This window comes from Schistocerca serialis, chromosome 5 (assembly GCF_023864345.2).
Source record: "Schistocerca serialis cubense isolate TAMUIC-IGC-003099 chromosome 5, iqSchSeri2.2, whole genome shotgun sequence".
Lineage (NCBI taxonomy): Eukaryota > Metazoa > Arthropoda > Insecta > Orthoptera > Acrididae > Schistocerca > Schistocerca serialis.
Window position 1 is genome coordinate 454,267,616 of NC_064642.1, and position 26,745 is coordinate 454,294,360.

The 26,745-nt window shown below is 43.6% G+C and overlaps 1 protein-coding gene across 3 annotated transcripts in view; it reads right to left on the bottom strand.

The window, feature by feature from the left end:
• LOC126481346 (SPARC-related modular calcium-binding protein 2) overlaps positions 1-26,745 on the bottom strand; it is an 831,237-nt gene that overhangs the window by 604,865 nt on the left and 199,627 nt on the right. The window lies entirely within an intron of this gene.

Genomic DNA, 26,745 nt, shown 5'->3' on the forward strand with positions numbered 1-26,745 from the left:
ATGGCAACGTCCCACCTGAAGGTGACGGACAGGTGGACCCAGAAGAGGATCACCTAGCGTTGGCTGTCTCATATGGTGTAGGGCAGAACTGCCTGATAGCAAGCTCTGATTTATCGTAAGAGCCCTCTTTCTAACTCCCTCTCTTCTCTCATGTCCGTTGCCGTTATGGTTCACAGTCTACCGACTGTAAATTCTGTTTCTCCACAATTTGGAAAAAATATACAGTGTAGTTTCTTTCAGCTACTATAACTTTAATTCTTTTGCTATCAATTTTTCTAGGTTATATGTCAGACTTATTGTACTGAATGTGTCATAATGAATTAAACAGCGGATATCAAGAATGGTCCTTATTCTGTCACGATAAATAAATCAATAAACAAATAACATAAGTTATTCTTGAGAGAGGCCATTTACAAAGCTCTCGTTCGACCTACTCTTGAGTACCATTCGCAGTTATGGAACTCCTACCAAGTTTTGAAAAGATAATTAAATAGACACCCTAGCTGCAAGCAGGCGTTGATACACTTCATTGGGGACATGTTGAAAATGTCTTACCAAGTTGCACTAACGAAAGAGACAGAAACATACACATTGAGAGGGGGAAATTCCTTTCCTGCGCCAACTTTTACAGCTTGGAGCAGCACTTGCAATATGTGTCCTCAATTATTTGGTGGATATATTCAACTCTCTGTCTTCCTCTACTCTTTTTACCCTCTACCGCTCCCTCAAGTACCATGGAAGTTATTCCCTAACGTCTTAACAGATATGCTATCATCCTGTACTCCTTTTTCTCAGTGTTTCCCACATTTCCCTTTCCTCGCCGATTCTGTAGAGAACTTCCCCATTTCTCACCTTATCAGTCCACCTAACATTCTTCCGTAGCACCACATCACAAATGCTTCGATTCTCTTCTGTTCCGGTTTTCCCACAGTCAGTGTTTCACTAACATACAATCCTGTGCTCCAAACGTACATTCTCAGTAATTTCTTTCTAAAATTAACGCCTACGTTTGATCCTTGCAGATTTCTCTTGGCCAAGATTGCCCTTTTTTCCAGGGCTAGTCTGATTTTTATATCCTCCTTGCTCCATTTATCATGGATTATTTTGCTGTCTAGTAACGAAATTCCCTAACTTCATCTACTTCGTGATCACCAATTCTAAGTTTCTCGCTGTTTTCATTTCTGATGCTTCTTATTACTTTCGTCTTTGTTCGATTGATCTTAATCCACATTCTGCGCACATTAGACTATTCATTCCATTCCCCTGACGCTGTGATTCTTCTTCAGTTTCACTGAGGATAGCAACGTCGTCATTGAATCTTAACACTGATACCCTTTCACCTTGAATTTTAATCCCACTGTTTAACCTTCCTATCATTTTCGTCACTTTTTCTTCGACGAACAGATTGAACAGCAGGGACGAAAGAAAGACTAAATCCCTATCTTACACTGTTTTTAGTGCCTGTACTTCGTTCTTGGTCTTCACTCCTGGTCCTTGTACATACTGTATACTACCGTCTCTCCCTGTAGATTGTTCTAAATTTTCTGAGGATTTCGATCACCTTGCATCATTTTACATTGCCGGACTTTTTTTCCAGGTCGACACTGCCTACTGAGGCAGTCGGTTTGAGGGAGGACATAGAAGCAATTCAGAGGCGGGCTGCTAGTTTTGCCACTGGCAGGTTTGATCATCACGCGAGTGTTACGGAAATGCTTCAGGAACTCGGGTGGGAGTCTCTGGAGGAAAGGAGGCGTTCTTTTTGTGAGTCACTACTGAGGAAATTTAGAGAACCAGCGTTTGAGGCTGACTACAATACAATTTTACGGCCGCCAACTTATATTTTGCGGAAAGACCACAAAGATAAGATAAGAGAGATTAGGGCTCGTATAGAGGCATATAGGCAGTCATTTTTCCCTCGTTCTGTTTCGGAGTGGAACAGGGAGAGAAGATGCTAGTTGTGGTACGAGGTACCCTCCGCCACGCACCGTATGGTGGATTGCGGAGTATGTATGTAGATGTAGATGTAGAAGGTCTTTTGATTATTCTTCAGTCTTGCTTCCATTATCAACCACAACGTCAGAATTGCCTCTCTCACGCCTTTACTTTCCTCAAGCCAAACTGATCGTCATCTAGCAGATGCTCAATTTTCTTTTCCATTCTGCTGTATATTACTCTTGTCAACAAGAGCTGTTAAGCTGATTCTGGGACAATTCTCGCAGTTGTTAGCTCTTGCGACCTTCGGAATTGCGTGGATGATACTTTTCCGAGAGTCTGATGGTATATCGTCGCATTCATATTTTCTACACATCAACGTCAATAGCCGTTTTGTTGCCAATTTTCCCCAGTGATTTTAGAAATTCTGATGGAATGTTATCTATTGCTTATTTAATTTTAAGTCTTCCAAAATTCTTCTAAACTCTGATCCTAATACTAGACCCCCTATCTCTTCCCTATCGACTCCTGTTTCTTCTATCACATCATCAAACAAGTCCTCCCCCTCGTAGAGGCCTTCAGTGTATTCCTTCTACCTATTCGCTCTCTCTTCTGCGTTTGATAGTGGAATACTCATTGCACTCTCGATGTTCTCGCGCTTTTAATTTCACCGAAGGACATTTTGACTTTTCTATATGCCGCACAAATTCTTCCGATAGTCAAATATTTTTTCGATTTCTTCACATTTTTCATGTAATCACTTCGTCTTACCTTCCGTGTACTTCATATTTATTTCAGTCTTAAGTTTACTGCATTCGTGTATTTCTGAGTTTCCGTGATCATTTTTGTACTTCCCTCTTTCATCGATCACCCGAAGTATTTCTTCTGTCATCCAATAGTTTCTTCGCAGTTAGCTTGTTAGTACCTATGTTTTTCTTTCCAACTTCTGTGACTGCCCTTTTTAGAGATGTCCATTCCTGTTTAACTGAAATGCCTACTGAGCTACTCATTATTACAGTATCTATAGTTTTAGTGATTTAGAATCCCGTTTCTTTGTGCTGTGTTTATTCTTGACTACTCTCTAAAACCTCAGCCTACTCTTCATCATGGCTAAATTGTGATCTGAGTCTATATCTGCTCCTGGGTAAGCTTTGCAATCCAATACCTGATTTCGAAATCTATTCCAGACCATGATTAATCCAACGGAAATCTCCTGGATTTTTCCAAGTATACCTCCCCCTCTTATGATTCTTGAACAGAGTGTTCGCTATTACTAGCTGAAATTTATTTCATAACTTGTGAGGTAACGGGCGAGTTGTGGCGCGCTGAAAACTTTCTACGTTCGGAGTTGGCGTGGCCGCACGGGTCGCTCAGCACGCCGGGGCTCGTCAGCGTGGTGCTGAACATTAGCCGGAGCAAGAGGGGTAGCCCCAGTGTGTGGTCCACGCCGACAGCGTGGCAGTCTGCAGTGAAGACGTAGTATGCGTTTAGAAGTGAATACCTCGCGAGCTGTGTTGTTGCTCGTAACTAATTACGTGAAGTAGGAATCTATTGTTTCCCTGTTATTCAACTTATATTTTATTTAATTGCTGGACCATCGACATCAATAAGTATTCATCATCTATAGTCGTTAATATAGTACGTACAGACTTTATTTACTTGCAAGCTTTCATTTATAAATATCTATGTTACATTCAAAATTCGCAATTGCCAAGTGATAGGAACCTTCGACCATTCGATTCATGTGTATATTCATATTGTATACTGTAGACTCAGCAGTATTTGGCTTGCAATGCGGCAACAACGTATCACAACCCCCAGGCAACGAAACCAGTCAAACTTTTAATATTTCAACTCTGAGTCTGAGAGTACGTTGTTGAGGGTCACATTTTTTTTTCAAAGCCCGTAAACTCAATTAGAATCTCACGCCTTTGATTCCTACTACCAAGCCCATATTCTCCCGTAGCCCTTTCTTATACTCCTCCCAAAAAACCGCAGTCCAATCACCCATGAGTATTAGATTTTCATCTACCTTTACGTACTGAATTACCCATTCAATATCCTCATATAATTTCTTCATCTCTCGATCTTCTGCTTCCGACGTTGGCATGTACTCCTAAACTATGTTTGTCAGGGTTGGTCTGTTGACGATTCTGATGAGAAAATCCCTATCGCTGAACTATTCACAGTAACTCAGTCTCTGTCCTACCTTCTGATTCATAACGAATGTTACTCCCGTTATACCATTTCTGTTACTATTGATATTACCCTATACTCATCTGAGCAGAAATTATTGTCTTCTTTCCATTCCACTTCACTGACCGCCATTTTATCTAGACTGAGCCTTAGCATTTCCTTTTTCAGATTTTCTAGCTTCCCTACCACATCCAAACTTCAGAATTCCACTCCATGATTCGTAGAACGTTATCTTTTCGTAGGTTATTCGATCTCTTTCTCATGGTCACCGACTCCTTGGCAGTCTCTTCCCGGAGAGCTGAACGGGGGACTAGTCTGGAATCGCTTGCGAATGGAAGATCATTATGACACTTTTTCAGTTACAGGCCAAATTTTCTGTGGACATACATTATGCGTCTTTAATGTGGCGGTTTCCATTGCATCCTCATGCCGTTGAATCATTGGTGATTCTTCTTCCTTGTAGGGACAGTTTCCCGCCCTAAGAGCAAGAGAGTGCCCCGAACCTCAGTCTATTCCTCCGCTCTCTTTTGACGAGACCGTTAGTAGAATGAGCATGACTTCTTACGCCGGCAGTCTTCGGCCGTTATTGCTGTTAATTTTTATTCAATATATATGTAGGGTGAGTGCAAAGTCTTGCCCTGATTACAAAAATTTGTAACAGAATAACCGTTTGACATAATAAGTTACATTTGACGCCGTTACGTAGGTTAGTGTTACTAGTTGTTGTGACCAAATAGATGGCGCTAGTGCTCCACAACACCGACGCGGTCTGTTAGGTCACGTTAGTTGCTGGCGAAATGGCGTCGAAGCAGGAGAAAGCGCAATGTGTGCTTTGGTTTCACGAAGCGAAATTGCCCATCAGTGTTCAGCGTAAATTTCGGGTTTCTTATGGACGCATCACTCCTGACGTTAAATCAATAAAGCGATGGTATGTAAAGTTTAACTAAACAAGCAGCATTGAAGATCATCCTCGAAGTGGCAGGCCTTGTGTGAGTGACGCAACTGTTGATCGTGTTCGACAATCCTTTCAACGGAGTCCGTCTAAATCAACTCGTCAAGCATCACGTGAACTTCAAATACCGCAAGCAAGTGTGATGAAGATTCTCCATGAAAGGCTTAAGTTGCATGCTTACAAAGTGCAAATGGTGCAGACCTTACAAACGAATGATTTGCTGACTCGTGCTGAATTTGCAACTGAGATTCTCAAAGGGATTGATGGCGCTAACGATTACTTAAATCGCATATGCTTTACCGGTGAATCCACCTTTCATGTCAGTGGAATGGTAAATAGGCATAATGTCCGTATATGAGGTTCAGAGTCTCCACATGCTGCTGTAACAGGTACAGCTAGACATCGAAAAAGCGAATGTTTGGTGCGGCCTCATGCATAACAAGGTTTCTGGACCGTTTTTCTTCGCGGAAAAATCCATTACCGCTAACATTTACTTAGACGTTTTGCAACAGTTCATTACCCCACAGTGAGAAGAATATCAACTATGGATAGTTTTCCAGCAAGATGGTGCATCCCACCCCCCTCCCCCACTGGGCTTCGATAGTGCGTGATTTCCTGGATGAAACATTTCCGGATCGGTGGATTGGAAGGAGCGCTCCAAGACGCTGGCGACCCCGCTCTCCAGACATTACGCCCCTTGACTTTTTTTCTGGGGCTATATCAAGGACAGAGTCTTCATCATACCAGTTGCTGACGTCGACGAACTGAAGGCTACGATACAAGCTGCTGTGGGTACTGTGACAGAACACATGTTACGAAACAGCTGGCGGGAACTGGAATACCGCCTCAACATTCTCCGAGCTACCAAGGGAGCACACGCTGAGGTTTACTAACGTAAGTGGTCTCTTTAAAAAAAAAAAAAAAAAAAAAAAACTAGTAACACTAACCTATGTAACGGCATCAAATCTAACTTATTATGTCAAACGGATATTCTGTAATAAAAATTGTTATAATCAGGGCTAGACTTTGTGCTCACCCTACATGTATATAGAAAGAGGTAGGCGCTTCGCTGCGATTGGTTTCCTCAAGGCCGTAGCTTCTTAGAAACGGTCATCAAACCATCAAACCGCAACGAAAGGTACTGTGCGTCTTGGAAAAAACCTCACTCTCGAATTTCCGGGAGTCCATGCACCAGTATTTCCAGAAACTAGAGAAATTGGTAGTATGCAGACTGGTATCGACAATGTTCATTCCGTACACTATCTGCAAATTTCGAATTATGAGGGGTTATCAAAAAGTTGCCTTCCGTAGGCCGTACCGTCCAGAATCGGCTTGCCAACCACGTAAAATCGCTGTGAACACTGAAGCAACCATCATACCTGCGCACCAGGTTCGAGATACTCGTTTGGTAGAATGACGTGTCCTGCTGGCTGAAGTAGTCCTCAACTGCCTGCTGCACATCCTCGTCCATGAGGAATCGTCTACCCTGCAAGGTGTTTTCTAACGGATTGAAGGCTTGATAATCGAATGGGAGAGGAATATAGGACGAGTGTACTAGTGTCTGCCACTTGAGTTGGCGTAATTTCTGCGTTATGTCATTTGTGATACGGGACCGTACGTTATCATCGAGCAGCAGAATACCTTGGTGCACCATTCCACAACGGCTGTTTCCGACATACTTACTGCCCCATACACATTCTGCATTAGCCGTTATGTATCTACCGGTGTTTGTTCTTTGGCAACCAAGAAAATAATAACAGCAGGTTGATCTTGTCTGGACCCATCTGGTAATAATGTCGCCATAATTCACGTTTCCTCGTTTACCATAAGCTGGTCGGAAAAACACGAATGCCAAACTAATCCCTTTCCTATTTGTCGGAGCTTATGTATACATCGATATCGCGCTGCGTTGCATACACGCTGCAGCAACGCCTTCAAACGGAAACTTTTGTTCGCACCTTATAGTACATTAGGCGACCCGTGCGCCAATGAACAAGCAGGATAAAAGGACCGAAGCAAACATTATTAGAAACACAGCGGTTAACAATGGCTATAAAGAAAATGTCGCCAACGAGTCGACGTTAAGATTAAGAAGAAAGAAAAGAGGGATGAGTTGAGGAAAAAATGGTCACTATGTCGCATTCCGAAACACTCTCACAAAAGAAGTAGCGTTCCAGGCGAATAATTTAGTGTGGTGCAGCCTGAGGCACGGTATCAGTAACAATGAGGAAAAATGTGAGCTCCAGAGTGTATAAAAAAGAATACGCGTCCTGCGATACAAAGTGCATTAGTCAGACGCGAAGGAGCACTAAGGTGCTTTCAGACTGAGGAATTATTAGAAGTCAACAGTAGTCAACCATATGCACGAAACAGGCCACATCTTAAAGGGAGCAGAAGACGACTTAAAAATGTTGCTCACGGAAGCGAAAGGGATAAAACTTCACTTGCTGGAATAAGCAGACGTAGTCATTAGCGAAAAGAAGTACGACAATGTTCATAACGTACAAATGACAAAGGGGCGAGATTATTTTAACAGATATTTGGATTTATTTTAATGTAGGGAGTTAAGCATTTAGTACTTCACTGATATAGTATGCACATAAAGGCGACCGTACGTGTTGCCTTTGAAAATGAGAGAAGAGAAGGTGATCACTGGAATGGCACTGCGGTACAGCCAGTAGAAGCACAGTGGTAGCTAGGGTACAGCAGCTCACAACTACTCCTGGGCACCAAAAGAGGCGTCTTTTAGACGCTGTTAATGCCCACAGAGAACGCGACCTGGTACGCGGCTGCAGCGGGTCATGAGACTGACGAAGACAGAAGTGGACGATTGTAATGTAAGACGAGGACCCTTAGACCAAAGTATTTTATTTTATCCTATGACGTTGCAGATGTATAGTGTTCAATGTTTTGATCATGTTTTCTCTCAGAAAATGCTCAAATGTGTGTGAAATCTTATGGGACTTAACTGCTAAGTTCATCAGTCCCTAAGCTTACACACTACTTAACCTAAATTATCCTAAGGACAAACAAACACACACACCCATGTTCGAGGGAGGACTCGAACCTCCGCCGGGACCAGCCGCACAGTCCATGACTGCAGCGCCTTAGACCTCTCGGCTAAGCCCGCGCGGCTTTCTCTCAGAATGCGTTATTGTATTGTCAAGGCAAGATGGTGAGCGAGATGTATGAAACAGGCGAAATACCCTTAGACTTCAAGAAGAATATAATAATTCCAATCCCAAAGAAAGCAGGTGTTGACAGATGTGAAAATTTCCGAACAATCAGTTTAATAAGCCACAGCTGCAAAATACTAACACGAATTCTTTACAGACGAAAGGAAAAACTAGTAGAAGCCGACCTCGGGGAAGATCAGTTTGGATTCCGTAGAAACACTGGAACACGTGAGGTAATACTGACCCTACGACTTATCTTAGAAGAAAGATTAAGGAAAGGCAAACCTACGTTTCTAGCATTTGTAGACTTAGAGAAAGCTTTTGACCATGTTGATTGGAATACTCTCTTTCAAATTCTGAAGGTGGCAGGGGTAAAATACAGGGAGCGAAAGGCTATTTACAATTTGTACAGAAACCAGATGGCAGTTACAGAGTCGAGGGACATGAAAGGGAAGCAGTAATTGGGAAGGGAGTAAGACAGGGTTGTAGCCTCTCCCCGATGTTATTCAATCTGTATATTGAGCAAGCAGTAAAGGAAACAAAAGAAAATTTCGGAGTAGGTATTAAAATCCATGGAGCACAAATAAAAAATTTGAGGTTCGCCGATGCCATTGTAATTCTGTCAGAGACAGCAAAGGACTTGGAAGGGCAGTTGAATGGAATGGACAGTGTCTTGAAAGGAGGATATAAGATGAACATGAATAAAAGCAAAACGAGGATAATGGAATGTAGTCGAATTAAGTCGGGTGATGCTGAGGGAATTAGATTAGGAAATGAGACACTTAAAGTAGTAAAGGAGTTTTGCTATTTGGGGAGCAAAATAACTGATGAGGATCGAGGTAGAGAGGATATAAAATGTAGACTGGCAATGGCAAGGAAAGCGTTTCTGAAGAAGAGAAATTTGTTAACATCGAGTATAGATTTAAGTGTCAGGAAGTCATTTCTGAAAGTATTTGTATGGAGTGTAGCCATGTATGGAAGTGAAACCTGGACGATAAATAGTTTGGACAAGAAGAGAATATAAGCTTTCGAAATGTGGTGCTACAGAAGAATGCTGAAGATTAGATGGGTAGATCACATAAGTAATGAGGAAGTATTGAATAGGATTGGGGAGAAGAGAAGTTTGTGGCACAACTTGACCAGAAGAAGGGATCGGTTGGTGGGACATGTTCTGAGGCATCAAGGGATCACCAATTTAGTATTGGAGGGCAGCGTGGAGGGTAAAAATCGTAGAGGGAGACCAAGAGATGAATACACTAAGCAGATTCAGAAGGATGTAGGTTGCAGTAGATAATGGGAGGTGAAGAAGCTTGCACAGGATAGAGTAGCATGGAGAGCTGCATCAAACCAGTCTCAGGACTGACTGAAGACCACAACAACAACAACAAGCCGGTTGAATGCCGTGGATTACTACAGGTAAAGCGTAACAACCGCTACGTCATATCCAGCAGCTGGGTAATATTAAACTGCGAATTACGTATAAAGTTGGGAAAGTTTTTCTGGTACAAAGTGTACACTTCATGCGGTGCATTATACAGGGTAACCCAAAGGGTGCGCACAAATTGAAGAAGCTTACAGATGTGTCGAAATACGAGTATAACAACTCTGGATAAGAACTTTATGGCATTTGAAGTGATCCTGCGCCAATGAAAGTTTTGGAAAGCAGGGAACTACAAGGACACTCAATGCATATGCGCCTTATGTTATGCAAAGATAACGCATTGTTTACTCGACAACAGAAAGTTTTCAAGAAGGCGACTACAACATTCAGTTCAGGCAATACATCTTCATAGAAAATCCTTGTGCGCTCCACCAAGGACAATAGATACAGAACAAACCTCATCAGACACTGCAAGTATCCTTGTGAGAAGTAATTTCTCGTTGGAAACGATGTCAGGCACCCAGCGCTTATAATATTCCCCCAAAAGTAAATAAATTAATCGCGAGGCGTCAGATCAGGGCAGGGAGGTGGTCATGTGGCTTTGAGTACGTCACTTTCTAGCACGGAGAAGTATGCGGATCTTCTGTCCAGTTGCATCGAACCGTGCGTACACAAAATTCTTTTCTGGACTTAAGGTGCGTGTGCATGAATTTTTCTTGTTATTCTTGACTCTCCAGAGCGTTTACTGGCTCACGTTTATCTCCAAGAGCAATCCAAAATTGTATTTTGACTCTTCTATCAGTCTCATTAGTACGCGACGTTTCTAATCACCACCGTAGGTACAGATACAAAGTCTTATACAATAACAGCTGCAAAGTTCGTGGAAGCCATACAGAAAGTCTCAAACCTTTTGGGTCTAACTGAAACGTGTGACAGTGGGTCTACAACCGATTATATTGAGACAGGGAACCAACGATCGGGGATGCACATTTATTGTTTTATGGGCATACACAGCATACACCGGATAACAACAACGCAGCTAATTAATTGTTCAAAGTGACGACAGCCAGTCTGAATGAATGCATGGCCACGGCGCATGAAGTTGTGCCGCACTTTCTCGAAGATCTCTGATGTCTGTTCTACCAGCAGACAGGCAGCTTGGACCCTAGCGAGCAGGTCTTCGTACGTTTCTACGGGGTTTCTTACACCAACGTCTTGACGCTAACGCCAGAGGTAAAGGTCAAGAGGTGCGAGGTACGGCGATCGCGTTGGCTATAGGACAGGAACTCCTCTTCCAATCCAATGACGGGGCTACGTGGCGTTCAAGTGCTCACGGCCATTGTCATCAAAGTGAGCTTTTGCACCGTCGTTTTGAAACCATGTCCGATTGTTGACAAGAAGGGGTATAATCTCCAAGAACAGTGGCACTACATCTCGCAGAAACACCAGGTAACGTGGACCAGCCAAACGGGGAGGCAGCAAATAAGCTTCCAGTAAGTGATCTCGGACAACGCCTACTTCAGGTTGACAGTGAATCGTTGCTGGTGGCCACCGATGTGTCCTCTACATCTACATCTACATGGATACTCTGCAAATCACATTTAAGTGCCTGGCAGAGGGTTCATCGAACTACCTTCACAATTCTCTATTATTCCAATCTTGTATAGCGCGCGGATAAGAGCGAACACCTATATCTTTCCGTACGAGCTCTGATTTCTCTTATTTTATCGTGGTGATCGTTCCTCCCTATGTAGGTCGATCTCAACAATATATTTTCGTATTCGGAGTAGAAAGTTGGTGATTGGAATTTCGTGAGAAGATTCCGTCGCAAGGAAAAACGTCTTCTTTTAATGTTGTCTAGCCCAAATCCTGTATCGTTTCTGTGACACTGTCTCCCATATTTCGCGATAATACAAAACATGCTGCCTTTCTTTGAACTTTTTCGATATACTACGTCAGTCCTATCTGGTAAGGATCCCACGCCACACAGCAGTATTCTAAAGGAGGACGGACTAGCGTAGTGTGGGCAGTCTCCTTAGTAGCTCTGTTACATTTTCTAAGTGTCCTGCCAATAAAACGCAGTCTTTGGTCAGCCTTCCCCAAAACATTTTCTGTGTGTTCCTTCCAATTTAAGTTGTTTGCAACTGTAATACCTAGGTATTTAGTTGAATTTACGGCTTTTAGATTAGACTGATTTATTGTGTAACCGAAGTTTAACAAGTTCGTTTTAGCACTCATGTGGATGACCTCATACTTTTCGTTATTTAAGGTCAACTGCCACTTTTCGCACCGTTCAGATATCTTTTCTCAAGTTGCTTCACTACTCCGAGGATATTTACTTCTACGTTACTCATGTTGGCAGCTGTTCTCGATTCGAATTTTGGAATATTTACTTCGTCTTCTTTTGTGAAGGCATTTCGGAAGGCTGCGTTTAGTAACTCTGCTTTGGCAGCCTGTCTCCGATAGTACCTCCATTGTTTTCGCGCAGAGAAGGCATTGATTGTTTCTTGCCGATAACGTACTTCACATACGACCAGAATTTCTTTGGATTTTCGGCCAGGTTTCGAGACAAAGTTCCGTTGTGGAAACTGTTATAAGCATCTCGCACTGAAGTTCGCGCTAAATTTCGAGCTTCTGTAAAAGATCACCAATCTTGAGTATTTTGCATCTGTTTAAATTTGGCTTGTTCGTTTCGTTGTTTCTGCAACAGTATTCTAACCCGTTTTGTGTACCAAGGAGGATCATCTCCGTCGTTTGTTAATTTATTTGGTATATCTCTCAATTTCTGCCGATACTATTTCTTTGAATTTAAGCCACTTCTGGTCTACACTTATATTATCAATTTGGAATGAGTGGAGATTGTCTACTAGGAAGGCGTCGGGTGAATTTTTATCTGCTTTGTTGAACAGATATATTTTTAGCTTATTTTTCGAGGATTTGGGGATTACAATATTCAGTCTCGCTACGACAACCCTGTGTTCACTAATCCCTGAATCGGTTTTGATGCGTGTTATTAACTCAGGATTATTTGTTGCTAGGAGGACAAGTGTGTTTTCACAACCGTTTACTATTCGCGTGGGCTCATGAACTAACTGCTCGAAATAATTTCCAGAGAATACGTTTAGCACAAATTCGGATGATTTTTGTGCGTACCTCCGGAATTAAACAAGTATTTTCGCCAACATATCGAGGGTAAATTAAAGTCACCATCAACTATTATCGTATGAGTCGGGTACGTGTTTGAAGTCAAACTCAAGTTTTCTTTGAGCCTTTCAGCAACTGTATCATCTGAATTGGGAGGTCGGTAAAAGGATCCAATTATTACTTTATTCTGGCTGCCAACAATGACCTCTGCCCATACTAATTCACAGGAAGTATCTACTTCAATTTCGCGACAAATTAAACTACTTCTGACAGCAACAAACACGCCACCGCCAACTGTGTTTAGCCTATCCTTTCGGAGCACCGTTAGGTTCTTCGCAAAAATTTCGGCTGGGCTTATTTCCGGCTTTAGCCAGCTTTCAGTGCCTATAACGTTTTGAGCATCAGTGCTTTCTATTAGCGGTTGGAGCTCTGGTACTTTCGCAATACAGCTACGACAATTTACAACTGTTATACCAATGGTTCCTGTATCTACGTTCTTCCTGTGTTCAGCCTGCACCCTTTGTGATTGAAGCCCTTCTTGTGTTTTCCCGAGACCCTCTAACCTAAAAAACCGCCCAGTTCAGGCCACACAGTCCCTGCTACCCGTGTAGCCGCCTCCTGCGTGGACGCCTGACCTATTCAGCGGAATCCGAAACCCAACCGACCTTTGGCGCAAGTCGAGGAATCTACAGCCTACACGGTCGCAGAACCGTCTGAGCCTCTGATTCAGACCCTCCACTCGGCCTATCGACTATGCTGCAAATGGTTAATCTGCTTTCATCTTGCAAGTAAGACTGGCAGCCTTTACCACGTCTGTTAGCCGCTCGAAACCAGAGGAAATCTCTTCTGATCCAAAGTGACACACGTCATTGTTAACGACGTGAGCATCCACCTGCAGTTGGCTGCACCCTGTGCTCTTCATGGCATCTGGGAGGATCCTTTCCATATCTGGAATGATTCCACCTGGATACACACGGAGTGTACATTGGTTTTCTTACGCTTCTTGTTAGCCAAGTCCCTAAGGGGCCCCATAACGCGCCTAACGTTGGAACTCCCAGCTACCAATAATCCCACCCTCTGTGACTGCCTGGATCTTGCAGGCTGAGTGGTCTCCTCTGAAACAGGACAGGCGACAGCATCTGGCTCAGCGACAGTGTCAGCCACAGACAACACCTGGAACCTGTCTGTCAGACAAACCTCGGAGGCCTTACGTGGGGCCGCCTGGGAAGTCTTTAGCCTCCTGCTTCGCCCCGGGGCGACCTCCCACGCGACCACAGGTAAGGGATCAGCCTCAGTGCGAGCAGTAACTGGGTTGGCCACTAGTGGCGCCCATCCACTGCAGCCTCAAGCTGTTTAACCGAAGCCATCACAGCCTGAAGCTGAGAGCAAAGTGTCACCAACTCGGCTCGCATCCGCACACAACAATCGCAGTCCCTGTCCATACTAAAGACCGTGTAAAACTAAACTATGCTGATAAACGGACTATAGCACGTGCTGCGCAACTCTACTGTAGACCCTGACGAAAACGCAGGAACTGTGTCTAATAACACGCAGATATGCAAAAACCTAAGTACCGAAGCACTCAGGTGAAACTAAATAATTCACCCCGATTAGGAACTTCTGTCACAAAATCGGTTTACTTTCCGACGCAAACGAAAACGCGAGTACAGTGGCGATTAGATATTAAATTTACATGCAGAAACTCAAGAAACTTAACTATTAAAGCACGCAAATGATATAATAAAATTCGCTCCTGGTTATGAACTCGTAAATGTGACAAAAGCGGTTACTTCCCTGTTGCTGCGTCTGTCTCGGTCGGCTACTCCAGATGTGGCTGTGGCGGCTGTTGGAAACAACATCTCTGGTGAATGAGGCCTGATTGGTGGACAATACAAGGTGTACCAAGTTGGGCACTACAACACTGTGGTGCATAACACCACTGGCAGAAGTGAACGCAAGGTACAAAATCCGTTGGTCCCAATGCTTGCAGAAGTTCTTTATGATACGTCCGTGATACTTGTTCCGCCAGTACTCTCCCCACTGTATCCTTTGAAGTGTGCGTATCATGGGCATGTCGACATGTGCTTATGCTGGGTGGTCGGTCACACGATCTAACACCATCTCCTCAAAGCCTTCTGTTCCGATACGTCTCGGAAGGAAGGAAGTAACATTTGTTTAACATCCCATCGACTTCGAGTTCGTTAGAAACAGAGCAAAAGCTCGGATTGCGTCAAGGGTGGGGAAGGAAATCGGCTGTGTCCTTTCAAAGAAACCATCCCGGTATTTGCCTAGAGTGATTTTGGGAAATCACGGAAAACCAAAACTGGATGGCCAGACGCGAGTTTAAACCGCGTCCAGTGTGCTAACCACAGCGCCACCTCGCTCGGTGTCTTTGGCGGAAACCTTGACCGCCTCTCTGTGATGTGAACAACCCCGTCTCTTGTAACTTGATATCCACGAACTTCTTCCGTTAGGATGATGCGTTCACTGTACATTATTGCTGCTTTACAGGCACTACATCCTGCTGCATCTGTATATCTGTCACCTCTCGTGACGAGGAAAGTTCCATCTTTGACTGCGGGTCATGCACTGTACTCAGCAACACATGCCACCAAGACCACATAACAAGGTGTCTGATGCAATGGACATCACGGAGAGTGGTGTGCATGCGGCACAGGTCAATGCGCCGATGCGATGCATGCGGTCGTCACATGACACACGTGCTATGAGCTAAGTTGTTTACAGTATGTCTGTTTGGTGGCCAGGGGTGTACGTTTTTTGTCACACGCTGCCAGTTGCAGTGTACAGCAGACACCGGGGATCTTTGTGAGAGTGCGGCAGAACTGCATGCACTCAAACTGACGGCCGTCGCTTTGAACAGTTACCACGAGCCACATTATTATGCAGTGTTCGCAGTGTACATACACAGCACAATACAAATGTATTTCCGACCATTGGTACCTTGTCTCAATGTAATCGACTGTGGACCCACTATCACCAGTTGCAACGCGACTCGATCTGTAGAAAGTTGTTGCACGGATACCTCAACAAAACGGTGTAACTAGAAGAGAAAAAATGCGTCTCTTACTATTTTTATACTTCAATGATCATTTGGTTCAAATGGCTCTGAGCACTATGGGACTTAACATCTATGGTCATCAGTCCCCTAGAACTTAGAACTACTTAAACCTAACTAACCTAAGGACATCACACAACACCCAGTCATCACGAGGCAGAGAAAATCCCTGACCCCGCCGGGAATCGAACCCGGGAACCCGGGCGCGGGAAGCGAGAACGCTATCGCACGACCACGAGCTGCGGACGATCATTTGGTAGAGCAGCGCATGATGTGCTCCACTTGGGGCAATACCATATCATACGTCGTTTTTATCGTCATTTCTCTTCTTTTCTGACAAAGTAAAAGGCGCTGCCATTGCGGCCTGTAGTACATTTGACCTTAATGACCGATACTTAACGCTCACCCACTGCTGTGGCAACCACGCGACGTTAACACGCACACCAGCATACTGCGCCAACTACAGGATGTATCGCTTTTATTTGTCTGCTGCTGTTAGCAGTAGCTGCGCGAGGCGCTTAGCAGTTTCGTCACTCGGCAGGCCGGCTCGAGGTTTCCGCGGAGCGGCCGGCAGCGCCTGGAGGTTCCAGGAGTCGGCTGTGGGTCACGCGGGCACCTTCCAGGAAGCACGGACGCCCGCCGGCCAGCACGCTACAGGCGACAGCCGGGCGCCGGCAGCGGCGCGGTTCGCCGCAGCATCCCGTTCTCCAGACACGTCTGCTCTCAATACCTTCCGCTGCTCTAGCCGGCTGTTGTGATGGTGCGTCGCCGGTTGGCACAAGGAATTTGCTCCTCTAGGGACTCTGTTTGATGCACGATGTCTGACATTGTTTTTATCAAAGTGGTCGAGGCTTTGTTGACCACTGTTTGACGTATTGTCCGCTGCCTTTCGTCTGGGCATCTTCTACCGAAATTCGTTTAGTGATTTTTCGCCAGCATCAGTGACTGGCGTCGGCCGCTGTGGCCGAGCGGTTCTAGGCATTTAAGTCCGGAACAGCGCTGCTGCTACGGTCGCAGGTTCGAATCCTGCCTACGGCATGGTTGTGTGTGATGTCCTTAGGTTAGTTAGGTTTAAGTAGTTCAAAGTCTAGGGGACTGATGACCTCAGATGTTAAGTCCCATAGTGCTTAGAGCCATTTGAATCATTTTTGGGTCACTGGCCTTGTCAGGTAGAGATGGGTAGATTAGTTCATCTTTGGAACTAGTTCATTGGTGGCTGGTCTATTATGGGACACTTTACTGTGTTATCGTAAATACAAACCTGGGAATGTGAACTGACAACATAAATGTGCTACAGAGCTCAAACCACATCACTTATATGAAACTGAAAAGAATCCTGTCCGTCAAAACCGATCTCACTCATAAGCAAATAAAATAGCAAACCAATAATTTCACGCTCAGCAGACATGGTCAGTGCAAACTGTTTGAAAAAAAAAGGAAGGAACGTAACTGCACTAAAAAAACTGTAATGTCAACCTCTATAAGAATATAACACGAAACACACGAAAATTTCAGCACTGACATATGGCCTTGGCAAAATAAAGAAACTGACAGAACCTACGTTACGCAAAGGAAACGAAATGATCTCCTATCATGAATCTCACCCGCAAAATGTAGTACTGGCAGAAACGACAACACAACAAGACTCCGCAACAGCTAAATAACTACTGCTAAAAACTGACTACAGTTGGTCCAGGGAAATTGGGTTCATAACCTTGACACAGAATGCCAGTGAAACACACGACTCAAAATTAAGCTACTAAAATTCCAGTTAAGGAGGAACTGATCAACAAAAAAATTACAGACTCTAATATGAAAAATTCATTTAATCTACTAACTTCCATGGTACAGTCAATCAACACAGAGGATCATTCAACAGAATAATCATCAAAAACTCGACTGTGACGAGGGTGAAGTGGACCAAAAAAACAAGCTTACAAAAATAAAAATAAATTTCTTACCTCATCAAATAATCCTTTGTTCTTCGTTTCGAAACCTTTTTTATGCCCGTATGCTATCCAACCATTGTTCATAGTTCCAAAAGTGCGTCCATGCATTACACTGTACACTCCACGAACCCGACCTGCTGCAAACCGCAGCTATCCACTACTGACTGTCGAAGATTCTACGACTCCAGAGTGCTACCATCGCAGACACAGATACTGTTTGTTGCCTGACAACTGCTTCTCTGACCAGAGATCTTCAAATATATCATTTTCCTTTACAAATATTAACACATACAGTAACACCATAAAAAATAGCCATCTTACAACTTTACTTTTGAAGCTGTAATTCAACATTTGCTAATTAACATTTCCGTTTGTGAATATACGTGCAATTTAAATAAAAGCAAAAAGAAAATGCTGCTATCAGTGAGATTCGAAGAAGCGACTATACAGTACATCTGAGACATGAAATCTTAAATTGCTCGCCTGACGCATTTCAGATTTATTTCAATCATCAGATATTCTCTGTGCATTTGGATATCTGGTGATCTAAATAAATCCAAAAGCGTCAAGTGAGCAATCTGAGTAATAAAGTCATTTTTCACAGGCTATATGACTTTTTCGAAGAGACCTATTCAGCTCCAGTGAAGTAGGCCTATTACATTATAACAGCGACTTTACGGTTAGGAAACTTTTACGCTACACTCTCAGCTACCGCTGAACACGCGGAATTACTTGTACTTAACAGAGCTCGAAAACTTCCAGTCTTGTAAAGCCGATTGATCGAGGTTTCTTGGTTTTTTTTTTTTTTGTTTTTTTTTTCCCCCGTCGTAGCGCCTTAGCAAACCTGAACTGCTTTTGGACTACTTTCAAGGATTACTGTTTGTGAATGGAAATGAGCGTACGGTCTGGATTTTGCAAGTGGCTTCGTTACTGTCTAGAGGTGCCAGCCAAACGCAATGCCACAATTACTCTAGATTAGTCACCGGCAGAAATTATTGTGGTGAGAAAATCACAACTCAACCACCAATGTTTGTAGTTATACCAATAAAAGGCGTTCATTCTCTTTGTAGAACACTATCATATCAGCTGATGGACCAAAGTCTCAGTACCACTAAAGAGAGAGGTCGCAATCAACTCGGCTGCTATTTCGCGAAAAATCTGCGAAATGTTCCAAAAAATTCCTGGGAAATCAAATTTAAAAACCAAAGTTCCACATGAACAGCTAATCTCAAAAACTGCAAGTCCAGATTGCAGCCAAAAATCGGAAAATAAATTCAGTGTTCACCTGACGTGAAAATATGACAAAGTGCACACTCAAAAAATATTCCAAGCGTGTCGTAGTAGTGGATGAGAAAAATACTGTTCCCAAATTCAGTACTCATAAAATTTCCACACTGTAACTATCCGTGGTTCGGTCGTCGTTCCACATACACGACCGATCCGAACAACCGTTCAGGCGAGACTCCCTCCAAAAATCCCCGAACTGACTCCCGCCTATTTACGATCTCGCTTGGAGACTAATGCAATCAGTGATCTTCCGGTCTGCGGAATGTTTACGACTATTAATTTCTACTATACAAATATGTGTTATACATTACTTTAACCTATAGAGTTTTATCAGCTTTCCATTGCTGCACTAAAATTTCCAATCAGACAAATAGTTCTCCTAATATTAATGAATTTGTACACGTTGAGACTCCTTGGCCTTGTTTCACTATCAAAAATTTAAACTAAAATAAAAAGAATACATATAGTTACTCTTACTATTATCTGCTACCGCTACTTTTAATGTTTAAATAATACTTTCGTCGAAATTCAAGTTTTTGTGGCTCAGAATGCATATTCCAGCTTGTAGTTCAACCTGTATGCAGTTTGTCAAAATTACATTAGTATGTCCCGATAGTGCTCATTGTGCTCTATCCGTAGATACTTTGTTTCTGAAAAACAAGCTATGCTTTCTCGAGATATTAATTTTTCAATTACATTTTATATGCAGCATCTTTAAACTTAAATATCTTAAAAACTACTGCCCGATAAAAGGATCATAACCATGAGTGACATAGTCTTAATTTTCTCTTTAAAATGACACCACAGGTTTTTGTATAGCTAATCTGAATTCATTTTATTTGAATATTAAGATGTTCAAAGTACAGGGTGTATCAAAAGAATCATCCAATATTGCACGTCTATATTTCTGAAACTAATAAACATATACAATGAATTTTGGTTTTTGATGAACGGGAAACTAAAGAAACTTTTTTCATGCCTTTTCATAGGTGTTCAGTAATCCCCCCTTGAGATACACGGCATATGTCAATGCGGTATTCAAATTTTTCCCACACTGCAGCGAGCATGTCTTGAGTTAAAACTTGCACAGCTGCCGTTATGCGATGTCTCAGTTCATTCATTGTTGTCGGTAAGGGAAGCACATAAACAGAGTCTTTTATAAACTCTCACAAGAAATACAGTCAGGTCCGGCGACCTTGGAGGCCAGTAACGTAAGGCTGAATCACTTGGTCCAGTGAGACCGATCCATCGTTCAGTAATGCGTTAATTTAAAAAATTCTCGCACTTCCAGATGCCAGTGTGGCGGTGCTCCAGCTTGTTGGTAAATAAAAACGTTAGAATCAGTTTCCAATTGTGGGAAAAGAAAGTTCTCAAGCATATCGAGGTACGTGCTTCCTGCAACAGTGTTCTCAGCAAAGCATGTACCATGCACCTTTTCCCGAGAAACTGCTCAAAACACATTAAATCTTGGAGAGTCCCTCTCATGTTGCACGACTTCATGTGGTTGTTCCGTACGCCATATTCTCACATTATGAGGGTTCACCTTTCCATTTAAATGGAATGTTGCCTCGTCACTAAACTCTAAGCGTGGAAGAAAACTGTCGTCCTCCACCTTGCCAAGAACGAAATTACAGAACTCCACACGTTGTTCTTTGTCACATTCACGAAGAGCTTGCAGTAGCTGAATTTCGTATGGTTTCATGTGTAAACGTCGACGCAACACACGCCAGACGGACATCGGGGGCATGTTGAGCTGGCGAGCTGCACGGCGAACGGATTTCTGCGACTCCTTGTGAAACAACGGCGGATGCGTTCAACGCCTGTGTCAGACACTCGGGGGCGGTCCGGCCATTTACCTTCACACAAACAACCTGTTTCTCGGAATTTTTCATGCCATCGTCTAATACTCTGTGCTGTAGGAAGATCCACACCATACCTAGTACGAAAGTCACGCTGAATAGTTATTACTCACCCGCACTGCGCAAAACGTAGAACACTACATTACTACTAGAGGTGAAGTGGGTGAAAACTGCTGCTACCTAGCGGGAACCGTGTAAAACTCGAGAGTTTGCTCTTTCCAACAGTAAGTTGTTCACACATATATCTCATATTACAAAATAATTAGGACTTTTTTTAAAAATCAGATGACTTTTTTGATACACCCTGTATTTCCTTCTGTTCGAGGCGGCTATGGCTGCCGCCTCCTTTCAACGGCCGAAAGCCGTGGGTTTTCCTCATCCAGCACCTGTTACGAGAGCTAGAAGCAGGAAACAGGTATTTCTCATGTCGACTGTCTCCGCCAGTGACTCCCGATCAGACGTACCACTATCTAGCGGCGCTGCGTGCCGGCTCTTCGGCCTGCAACCCCACTACAGCTCACCCCTCTTTAGCTGTCAAACGCTAGAGCTGGGCCAGCCGCGCCCACTCTCACATAAACACAGAACGTGGACATTGCCGCCTCTGCCTTGTATCACTCTCCAACTTCTCGTACAGGGCTATACCGTCTCACTGCGGAGTGAGCTTTAAATAAAAACGCGTGAAGAAGGCCAGTCCGTAAGATAGGTAAATGTAGTATAAATTTTCGAGATTCAAACAAAAAATGTCAGTGACTCGAGCGAGCGAAACAGAGAGAATGGACTCCATGTCGTCTGACTTCCCTTTAATCTCTTCAGAGAACTACCAATTGTGGCTCCGAAGCTGAAAAGTAAAAACAGTATGGGGAAGCGTCTTGATAAATGAATTTCATTTTAAAATTTTATTTTTAAACGTCTCATATATGATACGCAGGGTGTATTTCCGGCGAGTCATCAGGCCCATTTTCCGTGATGTTTCGGCAGATATGTGCAATTTAATTCTTGCAATATGTAGCTGGGTTCACCTACGAAAAATGTGCTCAGTACGTCTTTCGTGCGGCGCCTGGTGTCAATGGAAAGCGTCGGTTTGATTCCTGTTACAAAGAAAAGCGGAATTTTGCTGTTCATTCCGTGGAAAGGTTCCAAATTAATCTGCTGGGATAATCGTTTTATCGATATATATTAACAGTTTGGTATCGTCCAGAGATGGTACCATAACAGCCAGAAACGCGAAGCGATACCACAGACCTTAGCGAGGGCTCGCAGCGATCCTCAACGAGATATCAGAGGAACTTCTGAAGACAACGTTTCTGTCCCAGGACTGCAGTGCCCTCGCACTGACGTCAATATAGTTTTGAGTACGCAAGAACTCGCTCAGTTCGATATTTCAGTTACAACAGTCAACATTATCGAGTGCGAGAAAGTCGGTTAAACGTTTCAGATGAAGTTGTTAATGTCGAACACTGTATTTTGAGACAACAGTTTGTTAATCAAAGCATCAAGTGATACTTTGCTAGTCCACAACAGTTGTAAATTATCCAGTACTCCTGTGGCAAAGAAGTGTATCAAAAGTAAGTAAATCTTTTATTAAAGAGGTTGAAAAAGCCAGTCAACCAGTTGCAAATCAAAGGTTTACTAGCCCTTGACCTAAGTTTCGATGTTTCTAAAAATATCTTCTTCAGAAGGAGTGGGCCTTGTTACATCACACGGTGGTGCATTACATTAGCTGAAGCCGAGCGGCTCTTGTGAAATATAAAATTGATGTAAAAACCGGAAACATCACATGACTTAAGACAGCAACTAGATTGCATTTAGCGTTCGCTGAAATAAATGCACAAATGTATTTGCCAACTGCCCCAATTTGCCTTTGTTTCTGGCATGATGTATACTTAAGTGATGCAAATATTTTATCCTTTGACTCCTGTTACAATTTCACGCGGACAAAAGACTTTACCTTTAGACGCAATGAACGGAAGAAACTGCAACTGAACGGAGCCGGAATGAGGAACGAATGGGCATCCGGAAAAGAACGGTAGCGATCGAATGAAATCGAGGGAGAACGAGGAACGATAACAACCGAACAAAGACCGGGGGTACGAGACTAACCTGAAGGGACCTCGATCCTGCCGTTCAGTTCCGTTGGACCCATTCCTTGGAGAACGACCCACCTCTATTGCCAAAGAATCATCCTTGATTGCTGGGGACGGACAGAAGTCGAGCGCGCATCTGGAGGCCATATTTACTTACCGCCAACGTCTGAGCACCCTTTCCGGCTCATTATAGCCGTGGCTCTCCCCTTGTTAGCTACGCGGGTCATTCGCTCCAGTACGGGAATCCAGGGTCCTTTTATCTTGAGGCTTCCTTCTGTCATGCTTACGAATTCCAAGGGCTTCCCTCAACAAGCGGACGAGATAGGTCTTTTCCACTGCGAGAACATGCTTTCAGTGAATTTTATGACGTGCCCTGTCTCATACAGCGTGTGTTCCGCCATGACCGATTTCTCCACTTGTTCCGCTTGCAGTACCTTTGATATTCAATGATCCTGATATTGATGGCTCGGCCGGTCATTCCAACGTACAACAGCAGACAAACAGCACTGTGTGAAATAATGGCAGAAATCAGTGTGAGACGTACGAGGAACGTATCCGTTAGGACAGTACTGCAAATTTGGCATTCATAGGCTATGCAGCGGAGGATCGATACGAGTGCCTTGGCTAACATCACGACGTCCTTCAGCACCTCTCCTGAGCTTGTGACCACGAAGGTTGGACCGTAGACAAATGGAAAACCGTGGCTTGATCGGAGAGGTCCCGATTTTAGTTGGTAAGAGCTGATGACAGGGTTCGATTGTGGCGCAACCCCACGAAGCCGTGGACCTAAATTGTCAACAAGGCATTGTGTAAATGGTGGTAGCTCCATACTGTTGTGGACTGCGTTTATATGGCATGGATTGGGTCGTCTGATCCAGCAGAACCCATCATTGACTGGAAATGGTGATATTAGCCTACTTGGAGACCCAATGCAGCTATTCATGGACTTCATGTTTCCGAACAACGATGGAATTTTTATGGATGACAGAGCACCATGTCACCGGGTCACAACTGTTCCCGATTGGCTTGAGGAACATTCTGGACAATTCGAGCGAATAATTTTTCCATCCAGATCGAACGACATGAGTCACACAGAACATTTATGGGGCATGTTGGAGAGGTCTGTTCGTGCACAAAATCGTGCTCGGGCAACGCTTCCGCAATTATGGACGGCTATAGAGGCAGCGTGACTTTCAATATTTGTACAGGGAATTTCAGCGACTTGTTGAGTCCATGCCATATCGAGCTGCTGCACTGCGCCGGGCAAAAGGAGGTCCGACGCGATATTAGGAGGTGTCCCATGACTTCTGTCATCCCACTATATGGCAGAAATGCCGCACCCGACGTTTCATCTTCTGACGTGCCACTCCACCGAGTGCTAGTTTTCGCGGCACTTTTTTAACTGGTGGAGTAATCAATGTTCCTCACAACGCATTCCAGGTGTTGTATTTCGAGGTGCTGCGGCTCATACGTTCGGTGCGAACTTTACGAGTGTGTTAATCATACCTGTTTTCTGGTTCGAATGGTGATTTGAATGTTTGAGCAGGTATCGCCCCGTGTGTGTGTCGATTTTCGATACACGCTTTGGCCCAGGTTTCACCACTCGTCGTAACCAGCACATCTGGAAAGGGTAGCTGCTGATCCCGTTTTACCTCCGCAGTGCCGGCAGGTGTGGCCGTGCGGTTCTAGGCGCTACAGTCTGTAACCGCGTGACCGCTACGGCCGCAGGTTCGAATCCTGCCTCGGGCATGGACGTGTGTGCTGTCCTTAGGTTAGTTAGGTTTAAGTAGGTCTACGTTCTAGGGGACTGATGACCACAGGTGTTAAGTCCCATAGCGCTCAGAGCCATTTGAACCATTTTTGAACCTCCGCAGTAAATTTAATATCGGTATGGAGATTGTTTATGTGTTTTTGGAAGTCATAGAGATGCTCCTGTCAAGTTGCAATAGAGGGAATACAACAGCATAAAAACAACGACGTAGGAAAATCATCGGCGTTTGAAGCATAAATTATCAGAAACTTCGTGGTAGGCAATCAGACTGGGACAGACGACGATAAAAAAAAGTCACATTTGTTCATTACCTGTCCACAAACAGGTGAGAAACACCTATTTTCGCGCAAGAATCGCCTCTAAAGATGTCGTTTATATGCATCTGTGAGAATGTTTCATACTCGGAGGAGACCACAAGAACTTTAGATGAGAAATGATGCCTTTAGAAAACCCGTAGGAGGGATAGGCTAGCAAGCACGTTTTAAGCTATTCAGGAATAGAAAACTTGGTAATACAAGGAACAAGTCAGAATAAAAACATCCGTGTTCTCGTCTCGGTGGTACCGAAGATAACCTCGTGAAATGACATCGCCACCAAGGCAATGATACGCTCCGCTGCAGCCGCCGAAGACATTACGAGCCGGCGACTTGGGCTGCGGCGAGAAGAGAAGCGCATAGATTAATTTTATGGCCGACTGTCATCGAGGGGCAGCGAAACGAGTGTTTAATAGCCGTTATAAACGTCATCTGTCACCGATAAACGCCGCGTTTGCCTTTCAGACAACTGTCCCGCTCGTGAACTGTGCATATTTCGCCAGACATTAGTTCACATCAGGCGCTCGCTTGCCTGGCAACGACTGGCACAGTTTATTATCAGTGCATTAGTGCACTCGTTACTTACCAGTGAAATATGTTACGCCTCTCCAGCAGTGCTTTGGTGAACAACTGTTCTAGTTACCGGATTGAGAAATTAGGTAATGGATGGAACGGCTTTTCAAATTAGTCATGTGTTTCATTCCTGCTGACGACAACCAAAATGTACTGAAAGATAGCGCACACTCAGCATTCCTCTGCAAAAGACAGTGTGCACGAGGTCATTATTGTAGTAACCACCGTAAATGTCGCAACAATTCCATTTGCTTGATTACATAATCAATTAAAAGCTTAAATATGGGAAACGACATACTTGCCTATATGTAATTACTCTGAAACTGTACTGTCATTTGTTTTCCGATCTTCCTGCATACTGACCCCCGCTACTGTTCTAACGGGCAACAAATTCAAAACTGATACTCGAACGAAATTTATTTAGGTGAAAAGAGGAGTATCATATGGAAGAACAAAAGGCTTGTTATTAAAAACTAATTGAAAAAAGCCAAGAGTAAGAACTTCTTTTAAAATAATCGTTGTTAAATTTGGGAGTGTGTGGACAAGCCGCTGCCATTTTCTTCACAGTGGTGGAGATCGGGGTGAGAAGGGCTATACATTTGAATATTTCATTGAGAACATGGCAGGAAATAGAACAGAAGTACATTTTTAGGAGCGCTTGGAATTACAAAACATCGAGATGAAGGCGTTTTCAAACGTTTCAAGAAAGAGGGATGCCTTATACCCGTTCAAACTCATGGAGGTTATAGAAAGACTGCTGTTTACAGCACCAGAATTAAGTATGTAAAAACTTTTATTAAACAGTTTAAAGGAAGTGAATCACATTACTGTACGTAAAGAAGTGCTCGTACTTATTTGGACACTAATTTAAGTACAGCTAAAATGCGGGAAATGTACCATAAATCGGTTTTTGATGATCTAAAAGTTGCACAATCATTGTTCCAGCTGTTCTGTTTTTATAAATGCTAGTATTAATTGCTAGTTGTGATTGGTTCTTCGCAACAAACATTAAACGAGAGCAATTGTATTGTGAGAGATTACTTAGCAGGTG